General features: G+C 49.2%; 1 protein-coding gene across 1 annotated transcript in view; it reads right to left on the reverse strand.

Moving 5' to 3' along the window:
- Positions 1-22629, reverse strand: part of PPFIBP1 (PPFIA binding protein 1) — a 102346-nt gene extending 79717 nt beyond the window's left edge. The window contains exon 1 of the mRNA XM_058023707.1: positions 22579-22629. The gene's annotated coding sequence lies outside the window, so the exon portion shown is untranslated. The remainder of the gene's footprint in view (positions 1-22578) is intronic.
- Positions 22630-23586: the final 957 nt, after the last annotated feature.

Genomic DNA, 23586 nt, shown 5'->3' on the forward strand with positions numbered 1-23586 from the left:
CAGCCAAAGGATTAGAGTTAAAAACCCTAGAAATTAGTTTCAACTTAACTAGATGTTTTGCCAGCTTCAAATAAATTTTATACCTGTATTTCGCTTTCTCTCCATGCAGACATTTGGGTTGTTTCGGCCCTTTTTAAGTTGGTTACATGCTAATACACACGCACACAACAGGATTCAGCTGTTGTGCTTTCATATGCACTGCAAATGATCCTGAAAATAACATTTCTACTAATCACATTGTTCCACACAGTTTTAAAGCACATGACTGCTGAATAAAACCTTCAGCACATATTTCTGGCCTGGAATCTTAAGGAAATTAGGCTTATGTGGTAGTGTTGTTTGTCAGTCCTCACCCTATTAAATTTTCAACTTGCTTGTCAGTTTTGACCACATTTGGCAGAAAGCAAAGAGATCCAAACAGATGTCACATTCCTACACCTTTAGGGGAAATTACTGTGCAGGTAGAGAAGATACATCCAAATCAGCCTCTCACAGGATCAGATTCTGCTGCAGGAACTCAGCAATTCCCTCCTTTGGCTGGCCCAGCAGCTGCTCCATCAGCAACCTCAGGGCAAGTCCCAGGGCCACCAGTGGCAAATATAGTTAGTCCTACTTACTAATTTTATTCATGAATCTGCTTTAGAACTAACCTATTACAGCACTTTAGTTAAGGAACAAACAAGGATGTTACCACCAATGTTAAAAACCGTTTCACTAACAATTAGAGAGCATTATTCTCAGAGGAAACACTTCATTAGCTTTCAGTCTGCCCTTTTTTAAAGTGGTCGGTGTCTTGCAACAACAGAAAAAGCAGCTTTTTGCTCAGAGAAAATAGCAAGGTGGCAGTTCGTGAGACAGAAAAGAAAGATGCAGGCAGAGTACAAGTCTCAGGGGCTAAACAAGATGCAAAGTCATTTTCCATTTCTGGACCACCACTCCAAGTGCATACCAATTACTCAGCAAGTTAAAAAGGCACCAGCAGCAGTTTCCCCCAAGCTTTCCAGGGTCATAATATGCAAAACCACATCCCCCACTTGTCAGAGGGAACTTCAGCTAGCCTCCAGACAGGAAGACAGCCACAACAGCTCCACTGCTCCTGCAAACACCCCAGGTCAACAGCAACACACGTCCCGATGGCATCATGGAGAAAATGCTGGTCCTGCCAGGAGCACAGATGTGTCCTGTGATGAGAGGATCTCTCTCCAGTTGGGATAGTCTGGCTCCACTTATTAATAGCAGTGCTGGCATCCACAGCCCAGGGCTCTGAGCCGAGCACTGCAGTGTGTCAGGAGCAAGGTGGTGAGGTTTTATGGAAAAGAGCTTCCAAACACTGGGCCTGGGAACAAGACAGAGTCTGGGCACAAAAGTAAAGTTACCCCACAAAAACAATAAGCCTTAAATCACAATGAATTTCAACTAACTAAATTCATTGTACCACATCCTGAAACAGTCAGATGGGGATACCAAGGCCAGGCTAGATGGGGCTCTGAGCAACCTGGGATAGTGAGAGGTGTCCCTGCCCACAGTAGGGGCTGGAACTGGATGATCTTTGAGGGCTCCTCAAATCCAAACCAGTCTATGATTGTATATCTGACCCCAGAAAGCAGCATCCTCACCTATGAGCTTTCCACTCAGCTTAGTCCAATAAACTCTCCTATTCATCCACCCAGTTTTCACTCTCGTGGAAGAACAAGCCCTAGCCACAATAGCAGCCAAGCAGAAACCAGCTCAGTGAGAGCCACTTTCATATTTCACATGGAATGTGGATAAGTAAGTATTCCATACTTAACTGGTTGGTTTGTTTTGTGGAACAGCAGTTGTTTGTTTCTTTAAGGAAAGAGGTGAACTTTGTTTAGACTCCAAAATGAAAGGTCAGATGTGAAAGAACTACTTAGAAGATGCTGAGGGTAAACAAGTGCACCATTAAGTATTTGTTGCGTTATATCTTCATTTAGAAATCACCTACAGGGAAGAGCTAATATTAGAAGCAGGATACATCCCACACAAGGATGCTTCTATTAAACATCCTACAAACAGATGTTGCTAGAACCTAACAATTCACCCAAACAGATTTTTAACTGCTGCATAAAATTTGGGAGACAGCAAAAAAGACTTCAGTATCACTTAAACTGATTATTTTCCAATAGAGAAACTGGGGAAGGGACCATTGTCAGGAGAGGCAGTGGAGCACAGGGAGATCATTCCCTGTGCAGAAGGGCTGGGTAAAACCCAAGTCTCTCACTGGAAGGCTGCAGGGTCTGTCCCTTTGAGCCAAACCCAGGAACACGTGCTGCTGTCCCATGGAGGGGATGGTGGAAGCAATGGAGACAGGAGAAGGTCTTTCCAAAAGGTCTTTTCAGGGCAAGTCACCACCATATCTTTCACCTCCTGCAATCCAAACCCACCCTCATTACTGTCCACAGTCATTTAGTCTCACTAGAGACCCCTCCACACACAGCATGAGAGACTGATTCAATGATTGGGCTTCTGTCTCAGTTCCTTTTATCCTGAAATTTCCTCTAAGAATCCTATAAACTTATGAGGGGAGAAAACAGCCTTCCATATCTGACTAAACAGTAAAACCCAGGTCCTGCTTTATCTACAGGGCAAGTCATCACTCGCAAAAACACTGCAACAACTTTGATTTCCATGAAACCCCTTAGCTGCTGAGCTGCAACACAACCTGCACTTCCCACACATTCCTTGTTTACCATCCTTAGGTACCTAGCATCTCTCTAACCCAGCAAAGACAAGGTCTAGGAAACACTGAACTGGCACCCTCTTCTGAATGCGGGGCTCTGCAGGTCAAGATGAGCATTAAGAGAGGACTACATCAACACAGTGCTCTACAGATGAACCAGGTCTAGGTGAACCAGGAGAACACGAGAAATGAAGTGCAGGGAAGAGAAGGACAAATTGGGAAGATCTCTATGAGCTGTGTGTGCAGCACTGCATAACTTGCCCCATGGAGATGCCTGCTGCCTCTCTTCTGCAGAGAAGGCCTCTCAAGCACAGGGCTCCCAACATGCAACACCACATTGCTTTTTAATTCACGAGTTCCCTCCCTGCCCTTCATGCAAGCTGGGGACCTGAAGGCTGAGATCACCTCCTGCAAGATGGAATTATGGAAAGAGCTTCCCACAGGTCCTCATTAAACCCCAGTAATCCTCAGAGACATGGCAGCAATGCAGCTGGTGATAATGCATTTCCCCTTTCTGCTTTCATCACTGATTATTACTCATTAGGGCACTTATAATCTTTATATAGAGTTCTTTTATGTAGCCTAATTTGCTAAGAAGTAATCACTCTCCTCCTCCTCTGGTAATACAAAAGAGGGCTGTAAAGTGATTTCATTTGCTGTTTATTCCATGGCTCTCCTCCCCAGAAGTTTCTTTCAGATGTTCAGTCTGAAGCCAGATACATTTGATCATTAGAAAATGTCTGAGACAAGCTCTACGTTTTACCCGCTTTTGTGTGGAAAAGATGAGTAATTTAGGAAGCTTTACATCTCTGAGTTTACTTGGAGTTGCTTGCCAAAGGAATCCATTAAAGAAATCCTTCTTAAAAAAAAAAAAAACCAAAACAGCACTGTAGCACTGAAGAATTGAACTCTCCAGGCAGAGCAGGGTAAATGGAGTTTGCCTGCTGCTCAGAATGAGCACAGGACAGGAGAGCAGGACAGACACCAGCACCACATGCCACAGGAGAGCAATGCACTTGTGTGTCAGCCCAGAGCTGTGGCTCCAGAATCACTGCCTGGTGATCACACTCCAGCATGCTCTGGCCTCTGGCTTCATGTTCAGGGCTCTGCTGCCAACCCATTCCAGGGCTCCAGCACATCTCTTCACCTCATTGTTTCCCTCAGGGAAAGCAACAAAAGACATCCTAAACCCAGAGCAGCTGTAGACTCCAGTCCTGTGCATGCAATCCAGACTTTAAAGACCCATCTCACTATAGCTCTTCCAGCAGTTCTTGGACAATAAATATGCTGGGTCCTGAAAATAGTTCTGAAATAGTGCACTATCTTGCACTGACTACCACTCCCTACAAGTCAGTTGAAAACAGGGAATACAGATTTGTATCCAGCCTTCCCTGTAATCCAAGAGTGTACACCACAGATTATTTTGCTTCTGGATGAGTCCAAGTCCTCGCCGAGCCCTCAAAATTTCCATAAACACTCACCAAGGAAGAGAAAATGAATGAATGGATTGCAGCACCTCATGACACACAAACCTCAAAGCTTTAGCTGTTTAAAACCATCCATGCCAAGCAAAGGTATAGGCTGTAGTTACAAACCCCAAACAGCAAATATAGTACTATTTAAGACAAAAGGGAGAAAATGTTTTTTAAGAGTAGAACAATTCAGGCAGTTGGTATTTGCAAAAGCCTCCCTCTACACACCTCTATGCTTCTGTTTCCAAACAGTCTTTCCAAACTGCAATGAATTTTGTGTAATTACTAGCTAGGTACTGAGAAACTTAATTGTACTGTATTAATAATAGAGATTTTGACTTCGTATCCAAAGGCTCTACTACTTTTAATTAAACTTGTACATTGTAACCTTGTTAAGCTTATGCAAATCCAACACTGTGAAGTTGGCTGTAATAAATCCAGAGGTAATACTAGAGCCTCCATACGATGCTGATACAGAATTCAAAATAAGTTTTGTTAGTACAGACAAAAGCAAACAAACACACCAGAGCATGGGAGATGGTCTTGAAAATTGAACTCTGCCCAATCCATCCTCAGTGTGTTTTCAAAGGGTCAATGAGCCACTACAAGTCTCCTCAGCTCCTTGTTTAAGACAAACAAGAGAGTTTTCCATCAGATTTGCAGCAGGTTGAGGATGGCAGCAGATTTCCCACATGGGAGCCATGCAAACCACAGGAGCCAAGTAAGGTAAGACCCAACAGCACTGTAAAGTCAAGGAGGGAAGACAGCATTGAACAAAGATAGGCAGGGGAGTCTGCTAACCCAGGCCACTCTCTGTCTGAGCACAAAGGAACCAGGTTTGATTCAAAGGGCACTTTGTAAAAAGTCATAGCACTGACTTAATGGAGCACCACCTAAATATCAATTTCCTTCAGCCAAGGCTGGATTAGTCCCAGAAAACCAGGCTCTGATGTTTACACTTGCATGTCATTAAAGCAGAGGGAGAAGGTGCCAGGGAAGGGCTAAACCAATTTTTAATGTTTTCCAAGTCCTTTCATGTCAGTCACAGATCCTTTACAGTCAGTGTTGTGGAGATGCAGCCAGTCCCAAACCCCAAGGGAGAATGATCCAGAAATGCATGTGCCCATTGATTCAGCAGCTGGAGCTCTCTGCTGCCCTGAACAGCTGCAATTATCCCCAAGATGATGTCAGGGGGCAGGGTGGGGTGGGAAAAGGAAGGAAGGTGGCTGTATGGCCACCTGAGAGCCCTCCCCGGGGATGCTGCCCTTAACCTGGGCTGCAAGGAGAGGGTGTCCCCCTGGCCCACTGCCCTCCTGCTCCAGACTGCCTGGCCAGGGGGAAGAAGGGCTGTGCTGCAGGCAAGCACATCTGGCAGGCAGCTCCAGTGGGTGAGATTGCTCTGGGACAGATGGGACAGCAGGGAACTCTGCTGCAACCCCTCACCAGTGGTCCCCTCCACCTTTGCTCAATCTAAATTTGATGGAACTGATCATTTGGGTGAGGGCAGATATCAAAGCAGACTTTAAGCACTGGCTAAGAACCAATAAAGGGCCCTGTGATTGTTGCCACTGATCCTTCTCAGTAGCCATTTCATTACATCACTATTTTCCAAACTAATAAAGGTCAAACTGTATTTTTTATTTTAGATCTGTATTTTCTCTTAAATTAAAGGTATTTTTAAACCAAGAAGTAGCAAAAAGGAGATTTATTCGCCTTACAGATACCACGCCAAACTTAGTTCAGAATTAAAAAAACAAGGAAATCATTATTTCCCCAGCCTCCTTAAAAACGAGAGAGAACAGTGAACAAGAAGCCAAGACTATTAGCAGGCAGAAGGAAAAAAAACAACAAACCAAATTGAAGAACGAGAGCAATAAGAGCCTTTGTTCCCAGGAAATCCTTTTAAAGAACTGAGGAGACTCCAAGCGATGCAGCTGTACTTCCTGTGACCTGCAGCGCTCGGTTTGGGAACACTGGCAGGGTCACAGCCTGGGGACAGCTCGGTACAGCCGCGCTGCACACACAGAGAGCCAGCACAGGAACATCCTGGGCTGCAGGGGCAGGGAACCACGCAGCTCCCCAGCCGTCCTGCAAAGGGGACCCGCCCAGGTCACTCGTGGTAGCAGGATGCCCTCAGGACTCACAGCTGGGGCTGTCCAGCCCTTAGAAAAGGCAGCTCCAGGGAGACCTTCAAGCACCTTCTGGGGCTACAAGAGAGAGACTTTTGACAAGGACATGTACTGACAGGGCATGGGGGAATGGCTTTAAACTGAAAGAATATGGAGTTACATTAGAAATTAGGAAGAAATTGTTCCCTGTGAGGGTGCTGAGGCCCTGGCACAGGGTGCCCAGAGAAGCTGTGGGTGCCCTTGGATCCCTGGCAGTGTCCAAGGCCAGGCTGGATGGGGCTCTGAGCAAGCTGGGATAGTGGAAGGTGTCCATTTGGCAGGAGGGCTGGAACTGGGTGTCAAGATCCCTTCTAACCTAGGCCATTCTATGATTCCTCTAGAGCAGAGCAGGCAGCAGCAGGAGACAGCAAAGCTCTTGAACAACACCCAGTAAATAAAACAGCAACCTCGCTCCCAGGGTCGGGTATTTGTAAGAGAAATATCACTACATGATAATTCAGTTCATGATGAACTATGCTGCATTAGCATTCTTGCAAGGAAAAGCATTTGGAGATGATACAAGCAGCTATCCACACAATACATTCATAAAGCACACACAGCCCCAGGAACATCACTTGATGTATTATGGACAGGCAGAGCCACTTCTGAGGCGAGCCACACTTGGAATAGCCGTGCAGCAGGAGGGGACAGTCCAGGCAAAGGGAACGACAGAACAGGAATGCTAAACTCTTGCAGGACTTAGATAAATACACTGATTACCAGAGTTTGTCTACACTAAAGAACTAACTCCAGCACTGTCCCTGACTTGCCCTCCCATCTGCATCTTGAATTCAAGCACAGTGCTTAACTTCAATTGGCAGGAGACACAGGCAAAGGTTTGATTAAGCACATTCAAGCAGTGCCTAAGCACCACTGCAAGCAACCAACACTCAGGGACCCCAAAACTCTCCAAGTATTCCCCCAATATTTTCAACACAATTCCATCATACCCTGCGGACAAACTCAGAAAGCAACACAACATTTGTATACATATTTTTATATGTTTGTTTTAAAAGTTTAGTGCTGTATATAATTACAACAGAGCTTTCAGACCCCTTGGCATCCTTAAAAGCACACCTACTGCTATCCAGAGCAGCATTCTTCCTTCGAAGGATGCCCAAGATGGTTCATGTTTGACTCATTTGAGAGGGACCAGCTCCACTGGAACACACAGCTGAGAACACCACGGGAAGAGTGGCCGGACAATCATTCAGTATTTTGGGCACACAAGCCCTTCACTGCCAGCAGGAGTCAAGTTCAATATATATGGGTGAGATCACTAGAGCTTAACTCAGTTCTGAAGGATATCAGCATGATAAAAATGGGAGGTGAGGCTGCCAGTCCCTGAGGAACAGCAGGGGGAGGCAACAGTTGTGCTTGCCCATAGCAAGGAGGCATTTCACCCCAACTGAGACCCCTTGAGCTGGAGTCCAGCCAGAAAGCCCAAATAATGGCCCTTCTGCTCACAAAACCACCCCTGAATTCTGATTGTTCACAAGCTGTCTGGAACACAGTTTTAAACTCATTTAAAATACAATGAGGGGGAAATTTCCTGCTTCTCATCACTCAGAGAAGATATTAAAGCAATGTTTTCTTCATTCCTGCTTTGCCTGGGTTTCATTACTCATTTTCCAACTTTTTTTCGAAACTGACAAATTTTAAAGTACAGGGGTTTTATGTGTAATTTTTTACTTTGTCCCTGCACAGGATGTCATTTTGAGTATGCAATAATTAAGCACTGCATATGCACAGATATGAAGATTTTGCTTTTACCTTGATTAAGTATTTGCTTTGTTTCTTTAAATCACGCAGCTTGTGTCTTTTACAGGAAATTAAATTAACACAAAGTATCTTTTAATAATCATAAGAGCTTTCCAGCAATTCAATTTGCAAAATGACAGACCAGCATTCTGCATCACAGTAAGCAGTTTATCAAGCTGTTTTGACAGCAGATCTTGTTCAAAGCCTTGTCCAGAAATGTAACACTACCTCCTACTACTGCAGGCGTGCAGTGACAGAAAACAGTTATGAAGACACAGCCAAGCACAGGCTCTCTCTTCACAACATGAAAATCTGGAAGTCTGTCTCTCTACCAGCTATGACCCAGCTAAGCTGCAGCCAGGAGCAGCTCTGTGAAGACAAGTTAACACGGACCTGCATTATTCTGTTTTCCTGAAAACCAAGCCAGCCCTGCAGTGCCGGAGGCCCCAGCCCTGCGTAGGAGGGAGCCTGGCGGTTCCACTCCCAAAACCTGCACGAGGTCTTGGCAGGGACTCCTCAGCACAGGTCAGCTCACAGGATGCACACACGGGAGGAGGAGATGCAGGGAAAGACAGCATCAAGGTATGGAAAGGACTTGAAACCGCAAAGTAGCTCAGGGGGAAAGGCTGCTATGAGTGTGTGAGGAAATGCCCCTACCAAACCCATAAAACATGGCCAGGGCCAGCAGCCCAAACCATAGGAAAGGTCTTGCTGTGACACACTGACCTCTTCACATGCCACTTGACTGACAGTGCCTCCCCAAAAAGTGTTGCTTCTGCTCAGACATGACTTCTTTCTGCCCTCATACAGCACAAAGGCTTCAAGAAACCAGAAAAAAACCCTGATAGCTGGAAAGCAGTGAAAATAAGGAAGGCAACTTATCCCAGCCTCAAATGCAATGAGTGGTGGAGTTAAGAGCTCAGTCTGGCCCCATCCACACAGCAGCAGCTCCAGCACGAGCACAACTGGCTTTTCAGCAAACACTGAAACATGGAGCATACTCCAAACAAATATTCCTCAGGGCAGAAGAAAAACAAAGATGCATCAAGTGAGACTTATGGGATAACTACTTTCACTCCTGGGTTCATGGGCTTTAGCCTATTTTTAGTAAGCTGCTTTTGCAGATGCCAAAATAACATCCTTTCCCCCCTGTACATACACAGCTGGACATGAATCCCCATAGCCTGGCCAGCAGCATCTGCATTCAGCTCCACAGATGTGAATTGCAAGAGGAAGCCTCGAGGGGAAGCCTCCTCTTTGGATCTCCAAACACAAGTAGTCAATATGGTCCAAGTGCCAAGCAGGTGCCAAGTGCCAGGAGGCACTGCAAACCCCCCAGAGAAGCACAGTTCAAGGCCAGAGCAAACTCATCTGCAAAATCACACTGCTCCATCTCTTGCCTCCACTGCTCCCAGCACACCTTCCTGAGCAGGCACATCTTTGTACACTTTTTGTTCTTTGAGAGGCCTAAAATCCTCATTGGGAGAAATCTGTCCACTCCAAAGACAAGCCAGCAAAGCCCCATGACTCTGGCAGCTGTCTCTGGCTCCATCCAGGGAAAACCATTCCAGCCTACAATGGCTCCTTAATGCCACTACAGCTGGGATGTCCAAAACACCCTCACCCCAGTGCTTAGAAAAGGGGGCTAGGGCCAGAGACAGTCCCAACAACACATTTTCACACTGTCCTGGGGAATGCCAAGCTTCCCATTGAGAGTCTGGCCATGAATCAACCTCCAGCATTTCCTGAGCGCCACCAGAGGCTCTGCCACAAGAACAGGGCTGTCATCCACTCACTGGAAAGCTGCCCTGACCAGACTGCTCTCCCCTGCCTTCCACATCCCTGCCGCATGCTCCATGGCTGCGGAGCACCAGGAGGAAGCTGGCATACAGACTGGCACACAAAATCCCACCATGCAGGCAAAGCAGCTCCAGCTTGGCCCACGCTAGCAGGACACACAGCCTGACTTCTCCCTCCTCCACAGGGAGGAGTTTGCAGGTCCACAGATTCACCTTGAGCAGCCTCAAAGACTTGTAGTTGCTTTAGTTCATCTCCAGCACTCCTTTGCCTCCCTATACCCGTAGTCCCCTCCCAAAAATCTGCCTCATTTCCCACAACCGCCTACACAGCGAGCTTGGCGCACTGGCTTGTCTCAAAATCTCATCAGGCCTCAAACAGAGACAGCCAACTTTCAGAGGAGGATTCATGCTTCATTTTTCATAGTCTCAAAGCTATGCCACATGTTGAGTCTGTGCTGTAACCTCCTTTTTATCAGGGAACAACTAACAGTTTAATTTGGATTAATCTCACGTATGGCTTCGATCAGACCCGGCAGAACCTCTGGCTACCCTCACACTTCTGTATAAACACCAACAAAATCCAGGCATGAGGGCCTGATACCAGAGGAAAACATCTGTCTCAAAACTCTGCAGCACAGGCAAGACAGGCAGGGCTGAAGGAAGGACACCACAAATTACAGCACCCTGAATTTCCCTGTGTGCCTGTGGGAGGGCAGGGACATGCACTGACAAGATGGACCCCTGGCAGGTGGCACTGCCAGCTTCAAAAGCCAGCAGGGTCCCCTGCTCTGCAGCAGCTCACGTGGGGCTCTCACCACCCAAAAAGCCCAGTCCAGGCCCCCTACATTCCCTGGGGGCCCTGTTTCCTTGCCCCTCACTTCCATGCCCAAGGACCTGAGCTGCAGAAACCCCACCATCCCTTTGGTACCAGGTGTCCTCCTCCCTTCCCCAGCCATACTCCCAACAGGCTGCCAAGACAAGAGACAACAGGACAGGCATCTCTATTTAGACCATCAATGGGTCTCCATCTCCAACCATCTCTCTCTTCCAAAAACACGTGGCAAGTCAAACAATGCAAAGTGGAACTCTGACTAGAAGCAGAAATGGTACTTTCATTGGCTCTAGGAGGTTTTTAATGGAAAGCACTCCTATTTCTCACTCTGCTTACAGCAAGTAACCTCACCCACAACTGGCTGTATATCCTAGGGCAAAGAGACCACAATGTAAGGCTCAGAGGGAAGGTGGTAGGACCCCATTCCTTCCTTTTAACACAGAAAAACAGAGACAGACCCCCTGTTTTGCTCCTAAATGCACACTCTGCAGGAGCTACATGAACATAGCTGGATCTGAGGAATGGAAAAGTTGTTCCTCACCATGTGCAACAGCAAAGCCAAAATTAATTACCACAGCCACAGGAAAATTATATAGAACATTTTTAGTAAGAAGAGAAATTAACTGCAATATCACAGCCAAATTCCAATTTAGCATCAGCAGTCCATCTGGATACGCTGTCCTAAACAAATGGGTGGCTGATCCCAAACTACCACACGTGCTGTAGCTTCCCTACCCTTTTTAGTTACAGAATGAGCTGAGTAGGGAGGGACTCACAAGGATCATCAAAGTCCAATTCCTGGCCTGCACAGGACAGCCCCAAGAATGCCCCTCCGTGCCTGAGGTTGTTGCCCAAACCCTCCTGGAGCTCTGGCAGCCTTGGGGCCGTGACCATTCCTGGGGAGCCTGTTCAGTGCCCCAGCACCCTCGGGGGAAGAACCTTTCCCTGATATCCACCCTGACCCTGCCCTGACACAGCTCCAGCCATTCCTGTGTCCTGTCCCTGGTCACACAGAGCAGAGAGCAGGGCCTGCCCCTCCCCTTCCTCTTGTGAGGAAGCTGCAGAACTGCTGTGAGCTCTGACCTCAGTCTGCTCTTCTCCAGCTGAACAGACCAAGTGCCCTAGCTGCTTCTCATGGGGCTTCTCCTCCAGACCCTTCACCATCTCCAAAACTCTCCTTTGGATATTGTCTGAGAGCTTCAAATCCTTCTTATATTGTGGCTCTTAAAACTGCAGAGTCCTTCCCCTCCAAAAGAGGCACAGAGATACACCCACCAGCACATCGAGGGAAGCCCCTACAGAAACATCCCCTTGTTGCAGCTCCTTCTGCATGTCCAGGTGCCCCACAGTCAGCTCAGCCCTGCCTGAACAGGGCAGGCCCAACTCTGCTGCCCGTTTTTCTGCTGCCACGGCCCAGAGTGAGGCACACACACTCGCCAAGCAAGCACCTCCATTCTGACAGCTGCATTTCCACACTGCACCAGGTCCCACCAGGAGCAAGATTACCACCTAGGACAGCAAAGGAAAGAGTGTCAAACAGCTTCCCTGCACAGAAACACAACAGGGAGAGACATCTGTTGCAAGAAAGCCAAACACACAGCAAGTGCAGTTTTTGTTCATCATATCTCTGTGGTATTTTCACTGGTGAATGAATAAACCATCATTTACAGCAAAAGCAAGATTTCCAGTTGGAGGTTATTTACTTTCACCTCCATCACAGCAGCCCTGGCAAGCCAGAGGATGTGCAAGCCAAGCAGCAAGTGCTCGCATGCTGGGAACTGTTCAAACAGGAATAATTCAATCTTTTTGTAGTCTCACCCTGGCTAATTTGCCACAAGCTGTCTCTTTTCAGATGCTACATGAAACACGAGGAAAAAACCAAGCTGGATTAAGCTGGTCCATTTACAATCAGTTCATCTACAGGGAGTTCAGGTCAGTTCATTTTCTATGCTAAACAAATTCATTTTTTCAGCTTCACAGGGTTTAAGGAACAAAAATTTATTGCAGTAACTAAACATTGCTCACCGGACAAGCTTGCAGCGATTACTTAACTAACACAAACGATTTTCAGTGTGCGTGCAAGGAATGCATGGGATAATTCCAGGGCACTCTCTTCCACCAGCATTTTACAAGTACTTTTTAGGTAGCTATGGAGACGTTACAGCCTTTTTCATTTTGCTGTCATAACTAGACAGCTATTGATTTCTTTTCAAAATTCCTTGGAAGAGTGGGGAAGGGAGGAGGAGTTTCAAGCACCGTGAGGTCTGAGAGCAACAAGCTGAAGAAAATTTCAGAACAGATTTCAGATGGAGACATCAGCCCAGAGGCTCCTTGCAAAAGATAGCCTTGAACCTGGTCCTGCTTTGGTACTTCTGTAAAAAAGGAGGTAAACATACACACATGTCACAGGGATTGTCTTCCAACAAGCTCCAAAAGGAAAAACATTTCCAGCTACCACTGCCATCCTCCTGCAGAAAAGGAGGCCCACCCCAAGGCCAGGCTGTGGTTTCTCTCCAGCACAAATCTCTCTGGAGGCATGGAGGGCCTCCATCCTCATAGTCATGCTGGGCTACAAGATGTTTCCCTCTACCTCTGAGCAGGTTACATGGAAGTCTCATCCCTGCCACCCCTTGCAGGTAATCAGTGCCTCCTCTCCACCCCCAGCAGGCATTACAGCATTGTGATGGACAGGATGGACAGCTCTGCATTTCACTCTCCTTCCAACAACAGCCCAAGAGCTTGCTGTGAGCTCAGCACTGCTGCTCCTCAGCAGCTGATTGTGCCCAAAATGATGCCAAGAGAAATGCCTTTCACCTTACTGACCCTTTAAGAGAAATCGTTCCTGCATATGCAGATTTAAGACTGCACACCATGACAAGAGGAGACACAGAGAAGTCTGAAATGTGAGATACTGACCTGGAAAACCCTGTGTCACACAGATAAGGACATGCAAATAATCATGGATTTAGGTCTCACTCAGAAACTCCCTCAGTAATGAGAACAACAGGCTCTGAACAGATACTTCCCCTTGGATAAAGCAGAAAGGAAAGCCTGTTCAACCAAAACATTTTTCTTAAATTCACCTTAGACCCAGCCACAACACTGGAACCAGAACCTGTAGAATTATCTCTACCACAAGCTGCAGGAAGTTTACCAGCACCACCCTGAAAATAAATCTCAATCTTCTCATCTCCATGCTGTGTTTACAGCCTCATGACTGCTCACCAAAAGGACACTCAAGCTCTACTGCAATGGAAAAAAACCAAGATGCTGCTGCTGCAGAACAAACCCATGACTGCTCTGTCCATCTAATGGCCATCCGGAAATGCAGCCACGTCTTCAATGCTGCTTTTTTAACTCTTGTGAAGGCCTGGAATGGGAGAAGAATTAACCATCCCCTAAGCTCCCTAAGAAGCTGGCTGAGGACAGGCAATGCCACGGGGAAGCCCCAGGACTCACCCCTGCTGCTCCCAGATGTTTCCACCACCCCAACACTGCCAGCAGCATCTCAGCATTGGAGCAGAGCCACAAATGTGGTCACACCAGCTGCCAGCAGCAAGCCATGAGACTGCAGTGTCCCCACGCCATGGGGCACAGTCCCAGCCTCAGCCACTGCTGCTGGATGGCTGCATGTCCCCACCAGGGCACTGGAGAGGGAGGGGGACACATCTGCACCCCAAACCCAGCCACAGCCTCCCACTCGCCCAGAGCAGGGCACACACCTCCCTAGCATCCTCCACCAACACAGGCTCCAGTCCTCCCAAGGAGAGGGGCAGGGAGTGGTGCAACTCCCCCACAGCATCCAAATTCCTGCTGCACATCCTAAAGACAGTCCAGAAAATCCAGTTCTGTCCAGCACCATCAGAGAATGCAGTGGCCCTGCCCAGCACCGGAGGTCCAACACCAGCTCCACCATGAGTGTGGAAGCCTCTGAGAAGATGCTTTTGGTTATGACCTGTTAGTTACATGTTTCACATCCAAGAGAAGATGGACACCAAGGTAAGCCACTATATGCTCCTTCTGGAGAAGAAAACAAACAGTAAACCAAATAAAAATTGTGTGATATTAAAAAAAAATCCAGCCTTTCTTTATAAAAATACAAAAACTAACTTTTTGGAACCAATTTAAGCTCAGGCAAGAAATATAAATATGCATTTCTGAACTTTCCCCTGTGATGTTTCCTTTACAAACATAACAAATTAAAAGTGCTCTCACAAATTAAACCAGCTTTGGTTAAGTGGAGGGGAAAAAAATGCTGATGGCCCTAAGATCCAACTGACAAGCCTTTTCAAGTCTGCTCTGATGCAAAACCAACTCCCCAGGGATTTAAATTAAGAGTAAAGAAATATTTTCCTGGTTTGGAAGCAGGACAGAGGATATTACAACAAAGCCAGCACCTGAATCAACCACGAGCCACCCAGCTGCCACAAGCTTTTCCTGGAGACCAGCTGCTCAACACAAGCCCCTCTTCTTCAGCAAGACCCTTGCTCCACTGTACCAACAGCTGTGGGCAGCAGTGGGGAACACTCAGTGTGCCCTGGCTGCTCCAACCTCCTCCCTCCCTCTCTGCAGGCCACTAATGCCATGACACTGCCTAAGATGCACATCCAGGTCCAGGAGAACAGACATTTGAACGTGGACCTTCAGGGAAGTCACTAAGGATGGCTGCCTCAGCCTCCAGCTGCAATGTGGGGGTTCCCCCTCACAGCACAGAGGTCCCCAGGGTGCAGATCACACGAGGGATTTGTCAGCTGTGGGATGGAGCACCTTGCTTTTCCTGGGGAGGATAAAATGTCTGTCTGGTTCTTCCAAAGGAAGCTCTGTGTACCATCCCTCCCCCATCCCCGAACAAAAGTCTACCAGAGATGCTTCCAGTGCACGAGGGAGAGCAAAAAGGATGAGCATCAAGGCCATCAAACCACCACCTCCCACACGTTTTCCAGCTTGGAATGCAGGTTCCAGCACCAGGAATGTTCCTTGTTCCCACACAGCCACAGCCTCACCCACACCCCAACCCCTGCCTGCCCCAGCATCCTGCACACAGCAGCTCTCAGAGACAGTACACTCCCCCCTGAGGCTGGGGATGGACAAAGATGAATCCACCCTACCTTCAGCACAGGTCTAAAACCTAAACCAGGAGAGCAGAGGACACGGATGCTTCAAGACACGAGAAATGTTCCAAAATCATGCAAAACACAACCACACAGCTGACATCTAGGGATACCTGCTCACCCTCACACTGAGAATATCCCAAGGCATTTACTTCCTTCCCCGTCTCCACAGCACTTCTACCATAGGAGCAGGCCACCTGAAACAAGCCTGAGAACAGACTCTGACAGTCTCCATATGGCCAGAGGGATTTTTACCAACCCATGGCAGCTGTGTAAGGACATGGCAAAGCTGCACAGAACCCAAGATCACAAGGGCTACAACCACGTGAGATCATAACTATTTTTGGAAACACACCCACAGCTCAGGGTGTTTTCACAAAAAAGGTACTCTTCTCACCTGCTCTTCAAGACAGACATTAATTAGCAGCACTACACTCTGCAGAACCTTAATTTGATCCTACAGACATCTTCACACGCCAACCTCAAGACACGCAAAAACATGGAGACCAGCCTCCAAACAGGATGGAGGTGCTTCTCTCCATCCTTTATACTCTACATGACCTGGGCTAGTCCAAATAGCTAATTTCCTTCAACAGCACTCACACCTTTCCCATGTTTCACAAAGGCTGTATTTCTGTCAAAACTTCTTACCTGGCTGTAGCCAGTGAGTACACACACTCTTTAGGGAAAATGTGAAGTCAAGATTCAGCAACACAGCCTCTCTGGATTACTCTCAGCTCTTTGGACAGACTCAGCCCATGAAACACAAAGCTGGGAGAGAAGCCTCATGGCCACGCCTGCTGACAGAGCAGATGGACAGCTGTGTGCACAGCTGCCTCAGTACCCAGGAAAGGAACTGCCCTCCCTCATCCCCTAAACACAGCCCGGTGCTGATTGGGTAAATGCACGTGTGTTCTTGTTTCTGTCCTCCATAACACAGCACAACAAGGGAAAGATCTGAGAATGAGGAGGTTGGGGGATTGGTTGTTCCGCAGTTTGTACACTTTCGCAGTTACTTTACAGTTATTCTACAGTTATTTTACAGTTATTTTTCTGTTACCAACCATAAACTGTGTGTGTTGTATCTCCTTCACAACCACTGCAGTGCCCATGAACTATCTGGGGTTAGTTCTACACTGACAAATAAAATGTACCCTGTTTTTCCCTATGCTTTTGCTTCAGAACTGATCAGTCTGAGACAAGGCAGGGAAGACCAGACCATTACACTTTCCTCTTATTTTGATGTGTCTGTAACAAAGCAAGAAAGCAAAGTTCTTCTCCCAAATCCATCACATTTGTAGCCATGAGAACTGTTGGATTTCAAAGATGCTGGTTCACACTAGTGGTTATCAGATTTTTCCCATCTGTGACACAATTTGACAGCTGCCTGGCAGCACAGAGTTCTCCACTTGGGAGTTCAGATGCTGCAGCAGACGGCTCCAGTCTCAGCCTTCAGTTCTCCACTAATATTTAGGGGAAAGCCCATAAAGAGAGATGCCAGTGCAAACTCACTTTTGCATCAGCACACCTGACCACAGAGCCTTTTGTGCACAGGTACCATTTGGCAAGGGGATTTTATTCCTGCAAGAGTTACAACACTGTGCCTGCTGGAACAGGGATTGCCACCAAAATGTAAACCAAGGGCTGCTTAAAGTCACTGGGTTTGTTATTTTTATCTCCTCTCAAACATCACAAGCCAAAGACTGAAGTGGCCTCTGGTGCTGTTCCTCGACAAAACTCGCATTGTTTAATGAAGGAGAGGCACAGAAGGGAACAGGAGCATCCTCACCTCACCACAAACAATTCCCCCCAGCCAGCAGCTCTGGGGAGGAGCTCTCTGCAGAGGTATCAGCTCTGTCAGCACAAAGGGACCAAGCACTCCACAGCAGGAACTCACAGCACTCACAGCCAGCAGATACATTGGTTTGGCAAGGCTGGATTACACAGCCTAACATTTCCCAAGTTCTCCACCTGCTTCCCTTGTTGCATCGCTCCAGGCTGGGGCAGTGGCTGCAAAGTGCCCAGCAGAAAGGACCTGGAGGTGCTGGTCAACAGCAGCTGAACCTCCTCCAGCACCTGCCCAGGTGTGCGAGAAGGCCGATGGCTGCTGGGCCGGGCCAGCAATGGTGTGGCCAGCAGGAGCAGGGCAGTGACTGTGCCCCTGCCACATGTGGGCACTGGGGAGGCCTCACCCCAAGGGCTGTGTCCAGTGCTGGGCCTGGCACTGCAGGATGGACACTGAGGGGCCGGAGCGTGTCCAGAGGGGGGAACGGAGCTGGGCAAGGGGCTGGAGCACAAGTCTGATGAAGGGAAGCCAAGGGAGCTGGGAAGAGGGCTCAGCCTGGAGAAAAGGAAGCCTGGGGAGATCTTCTGGCTCTCTACACCTCCCTGACAGGAGGAGGCAGCCAGAGGAAGTCAGGCTCTGTTCCCAGGGAACAAGGGACAGGACAAGAGGAACGGCCTCAAGCTGTGCTAGGAAGGGTCAGGTTGGACATCAGCAGGAATTTCTTCATGGAAAGGGTGGTCAGGCATGAAGGGGCTGCCCAGGAAGGTTTGGAGTCCCCATCCATGGAGGTGTCCAAGCAAGGGCTGGATGTGGCACTCACTACTCTGGGCTGGGTGACAAGGTGGGGATTGGTCAAAGGTTGGGCTCATTGACCTTGGAGGTCTTTTCCAACCTAACAAATGCTGGGATTCTGTGATTAATGATAAAGATGACCCAGGCAGGGCAGCAAACAGAAAGGCTTTGGCTACAATGGGCTGCAAATCTTGTATCTAAATATAGTTCCACTGAGGAAAGAAATCAGCTTTTTACACAATTGGTTTATCTTAGCCTTTTAACAGAAACAGAAGGCCAGCCAATGGAAAAGGGAGAAAGCTTTAACCCAGCACACGTTCCTCATGTACGGCAGGAGTCACAGAGGAACAAAGTGCTCTGGAAGCTAAAGGGCACCAGGAAATTCTATGTGCCCATAGCAAGAGCAATACACAGCCTGAGCAAGCCACTGTGAATCCAGTGTGATGACTGAACTATTAATTGAAAATTCCATCCTTTAAGCACAAATAAAGTACTGTTTTGGCAGCAAGCACTACTAGAAAAGTAACAAACAGCCACTGTCTTCAGCATGAGCTGAGTCAATACACAGGTCAATTTGTGAGAGAGAGGAGGGGGAATGAAAAGGAGAGAATATAAAAATGCATCACTCCCTACATCTCAAGGTATGTTCCCAGCTAAGCATCCTCCCTAGGGAGAGAAAGATCCAAAGCAAAGATCCCACCAGAGACCTACTGAGAGATGTCAGGACTTACCATGATCTCTGCTAAAGTCACTTCAAAATGGAAACACACAACAAGTGCAGATATCAAACACATGGCAAGAGCAACACTGACCTCTAAGAGGACCAAGTTTTCATTCTAGATTAGATGCTAACTTTTCCAAACACAGAGAAAGAGATGTAATCTCTGGGGAATAGCACAGAGCTTCTTCTGTGTGATGCAAAGGTTAATGCTTGCAAGCCAGACATCTCCAAAGGGCTACCTGTGATTTCTAAAGCTGTCATTAAATAATCACCCTGTCTTCACTCAGCCAGGATGGGAATTTATAGTAAATGTTAAATAAACATGTGGGCATAAACACCAGCAGTAAGCATGAGGCAAGGAAACAGTAGTTCACCTCTCCTGGGCTGGATTCAAAAGCAAAGTCACTAAGGGGATGACTAATGAGATCTCACAATTACTGACGGGGGAAGGGGTTCACTATTCAGCCTAAGTACAGGAAGGTATTAAGTAGTTTTACTTATGAAGGTATTAAGTGGTTTTATGTATCCTTAATGCACAGCTGCATGCACACCTTCCACTCAAGAGGACTGAACACAACAAAACTTGCCTGAACCTTCCTTCTGTAACTTTAGAGATGTGGTTTGGCCTGGCAGAAATGGGTCAGTTCATAGTCGCACTCTTGAAAGCAGCCACAAAACTTCAGTTTTGCTTTGAAACCTTGACAATCACCAAGGTGAGTACAAGAAGAAGCTCAGATACACCAACCTAACCTGCACATCACCATTTAGCAGCTGAGGCAAAAGTTACCAGCACCTCCTTGAGGAAGGGCATGCAAATTCAGCAGTGGGACAGGGGCTTTACTGACCACCCCTAACACCACAGGATGTTTTATCATCCACCTAAATCCTGCCTAATATTTGGCTCCTACTTTCTCTGTTGAAAACTACTGCAAAACAGCAGACTGCCCAGTCAGAGGCATTTGGGGGTTTTGCACTCCTTTTGAACCACCTCAGGAGTCAGGGATGTGTTTTTGGAACATGTGTCCCAGATTTGGGATCTGGGCCCCTCTCCATGTTCCCTCCACCTCCCCAGAAAAAAAGCACACAAAGCACAACAAAGAAAATCAGTCAGTTCCTCCAAGGAGTTCCCAACAACTCCCCCGTGCTCAGCCAGCCAAAGGCCCGGTTTGATGCAATGGCAGCAATAAGAAAGTGACTAAACCTTCGCTGGTTTCAAAGCTCTTCAGGGGAAGGATTTCCACTTCCCTGAAAGTGTTCCTTCAGGTGGGGAGAGAAACATCAGAGAAGCCCCACTCAGATGGATTAAGGAGACCAAGCCTCCTGAAGGACACTGCACCGAGCACCTCCTCACTCACAGGCCTGCCTGTCCTCAGGCCACACTGAGCTGGCCCGTGAGCAGGGACCAGACTTTGTCCTGCTCATGCAGGGACCAACGTGACCAGCCAGGCCAGCAGCACCACCTGGGAACCTCAGTCTCCTGGGAATGGCTGTTATTTCAGGAATGTTAACAATTACCCTCCTGTGGCCACGGGTCACAGGCAAAGCCTCCCTGGGCACCTGCACAGACATTTCCAGCGGCTCCTCTCTCCTTCCTGCAGCGTGTGTCACACTGCCCTGACAGCACAACCCAGAAAGGAAACCGGACTTGCATCTAAGGAGGCAAAAAAGGTGAAATTCACCACGGTTCCTGCCCCCTGGGACAGCCCTGGCTTCAAGGTGCTCCACCCTGAGTGTCAGGGACAAGCAGAGCCCGGATCTGCTGCAGACACAAGTGCACAGTACAAAGCAACTTCAACATCCCTCAGCACAATTCTTACACCCAGAGGCAGCAAATGGATAGAATCCCAGGGCTCAGGGCAGGAGATGGATTGCTGAAAAGGGAATCTGCTCCTCAGGGCCCCCCTCATAGCCAGGCAAACAGGTAGGGCTCCCGATGCCTTCAGGAGGAGAGAAACACCAATCTCACCCTCCTGCCATGGGAACATCAATCCTCATGTGTGAGCAGCACAGCACAGCTCTGACAGTCACGGTCACTGCCAGCAGCTGATCTCTGATACAGCTTTTCACGAAGATGTGCTAAATCCAAAACTCCACTGGGATGGGTACTAAGCTAAAGTAGGGAGTGCTCTGGCTCTTTATTTCTCAGTGAGCTGAAATCAGGAGGCCGGAATCTTTGTTGCACTTGGAACAGAGAGTTGAAGCAGATTTCTGCTTCCCTACTTTCCAGAACACCTCCCAAACCAACCTGCCATGCTGCCTCACTGAGAGCACCAGTTCTGCTTAAACCTCTGCCTACATCCTTCACAAATGTAAATCCTCAACATACAGCTGCTCCCTTTAACAGAGGCAATAAATGCCGAGCTGACACTTTGGGACATCTTCATCCCCAGAGCTCCACGGTGTAAGCATGGAGAATATTCCCACTCCGTGACCCATTTCTGCTGTTTACTTTTTGGAATGTAGCGACTCCTGTATTGCTCAACGTGCTGCCGGTGCAATCGCACAGAGCCGACACACGGCGCTGCTGGCAGCGGCTGCGCCCGGGCCGCAGTGAGGAGAGGAGAGCCTGCAGAGCCTCTGAAGGCTCGGCACAGCCAAGCCCAGCCTGGAACTCCTCCTTGTGCTCCTCACTCACACAGGGAGCACACACATGTTACAGCACAGCCAAGCGTCCAGCAGCAAAGCTTCCCTCCCCCCAGGAACAACCACGGAGGTGTAAAGCAGCTTTTTACAGCTCCAGCTGCACCAGCACGGCGCGAGCGAGCACAGCGATTTCAGCCGGGCGAAGTCACGGCTCGAACAGAAACAGATCTCGAAAAAATAATTACAGGATGTAAGAACCCCAGGCCTTAAATCAAACCACATTTGTTAGCTCTAGATAAAACTCATAACTGCACTTTCACAGCGCCAGTGCCTGAAGCGTCCTACTAGAGCCTGAAAAGATTAAACCGGAGAACGCCAACCTCTCCCCAAAACTTCCCCAAAAGTTCCGTCAGGTCCGGCACAGAAACAAGGCACAGAAGGTCGGGAGCCCTGAAAGCACTGGGAGGCGGCGGGGGGACAGGGACACGCAGGGGGGACCACGGGCACAGAGAGGGAGCAGGGGGCTGGGACACAGCACGGGGACAGGGACACGAAGCGGGGACAGAAACCGGCGGGATGTGGCGGGGCACGGGGACAGGGACATGAGGCGGGGACAGAGGCTGGCGGGATGTGGCGGCGCTGCCCCCTCGCTGTTCCCCGCCCCGGGCACACGCGGCGCTCCCGTCCCCGGGCCCGGGGCGGCTCCGGCCCCGCTGCCGGGGCCCCGGGCCTTGGCGGCGGCAGAGGAGGAGCCGCCGGGGCAGGGCACGGCGGGGCTCATCCCGCCGGGACACCAAGTTGCCGCCATCGGCTCCGAGCGGTCTCGGAGCGGGTCCCGCGAACTTCCCTTACCTGCGGCCGAACCGCGCAGAGCCCTCCGGGGCGGCCGCGCCTCCGCCGGCTCCGGGCAGCCCCCGCCGCCGTCCCGCCCGCGCCGCTCCGCTCGGTGCCCGCCCCGCTCCGCCCCGCTCCGCCCGCGGCCCCGGGACCGGCCCCGAGCCGCCGCTCTGCCCCGCCCGGCCGAGGCACCGCCCGCCGCCGCTGCCGGGGCCGGCCATGAGGGAGCCGGCGTGGGGTGGTGGGAGCGGCCGAGTTCCCAGTGCCCCTCACGGGTAATCGCTGAGGCTGGAAGGGATCTCAGAGATCACGGAACGCAGCCCGTGACCGAACAGCGCGGCGCGAACCTCACCCTGGCGCCAAGCGACACGTCCAGGCTTAGAACAGCCCCAGGAACCGCGACTCCGCCACCTCCCTGGGAGCAGCCCAGGGTGCTCTGCCCCGGACCCGGCCTTCCCTGCCCACCTCGGGATCCCGACGGATGTCCCCGAGTGTCTGCCGTGCTGGAGCGGCCCGAGATGCCCCGAATCGCTCCTCGGCAAGGGAAGGGGTCCGGCCGCGGCCCCCGAGCAGCGATCCCGGTGCTGCAGCTGGCGGGAGGCAGCACCCAGTGACACCCTGGTTCAATCTGCAGTGCACCCATGCCAGCGCTTTGCCTCAGTGCTGAGCATAAACGTGGGGCAGGTTTTAATGCACTGATCCTCACTACATTTGCACGAGCGTTACACTCTCATTTCTACCGTGTAAGGGACTCAGTGCGCTCCAGCAGCACCCACGCCAAAAACCAGCCTCGGCTTTACCAGCTCCATGGCAGAAAGGCCTGAGATGCTGCTCTTTCAGGAGTGCAGCCTTACAAGTATCAGACCAAGGGGTTCAGCCAACTAACTCTCAGTTTTGTTTGGAGTTGACTCAAAGCTCTTTCTCCCATCCCTTCTCCAAGAGCTGGGTTAGAGAAAACTTTTCATGTTTTGTTCATGGAATAGACAATTTGCTTATGCTCTGTTTCTGACCATAACATGCAAA

Source organism: Melospiza georgiana, chromosome 4, assembly GCF_028018845.1.
Source record: "Melospiza georgiana isolate bMelGeo1 chromosome 4, bMelGeo1.pri, whole genome shotgun sequence".
Lineage (NCBI taxonomy): Eukaryota > Metazoa > Chordata > Aves > Passeriformes > Passerellidae > Melospiza > Melospiza georgiana.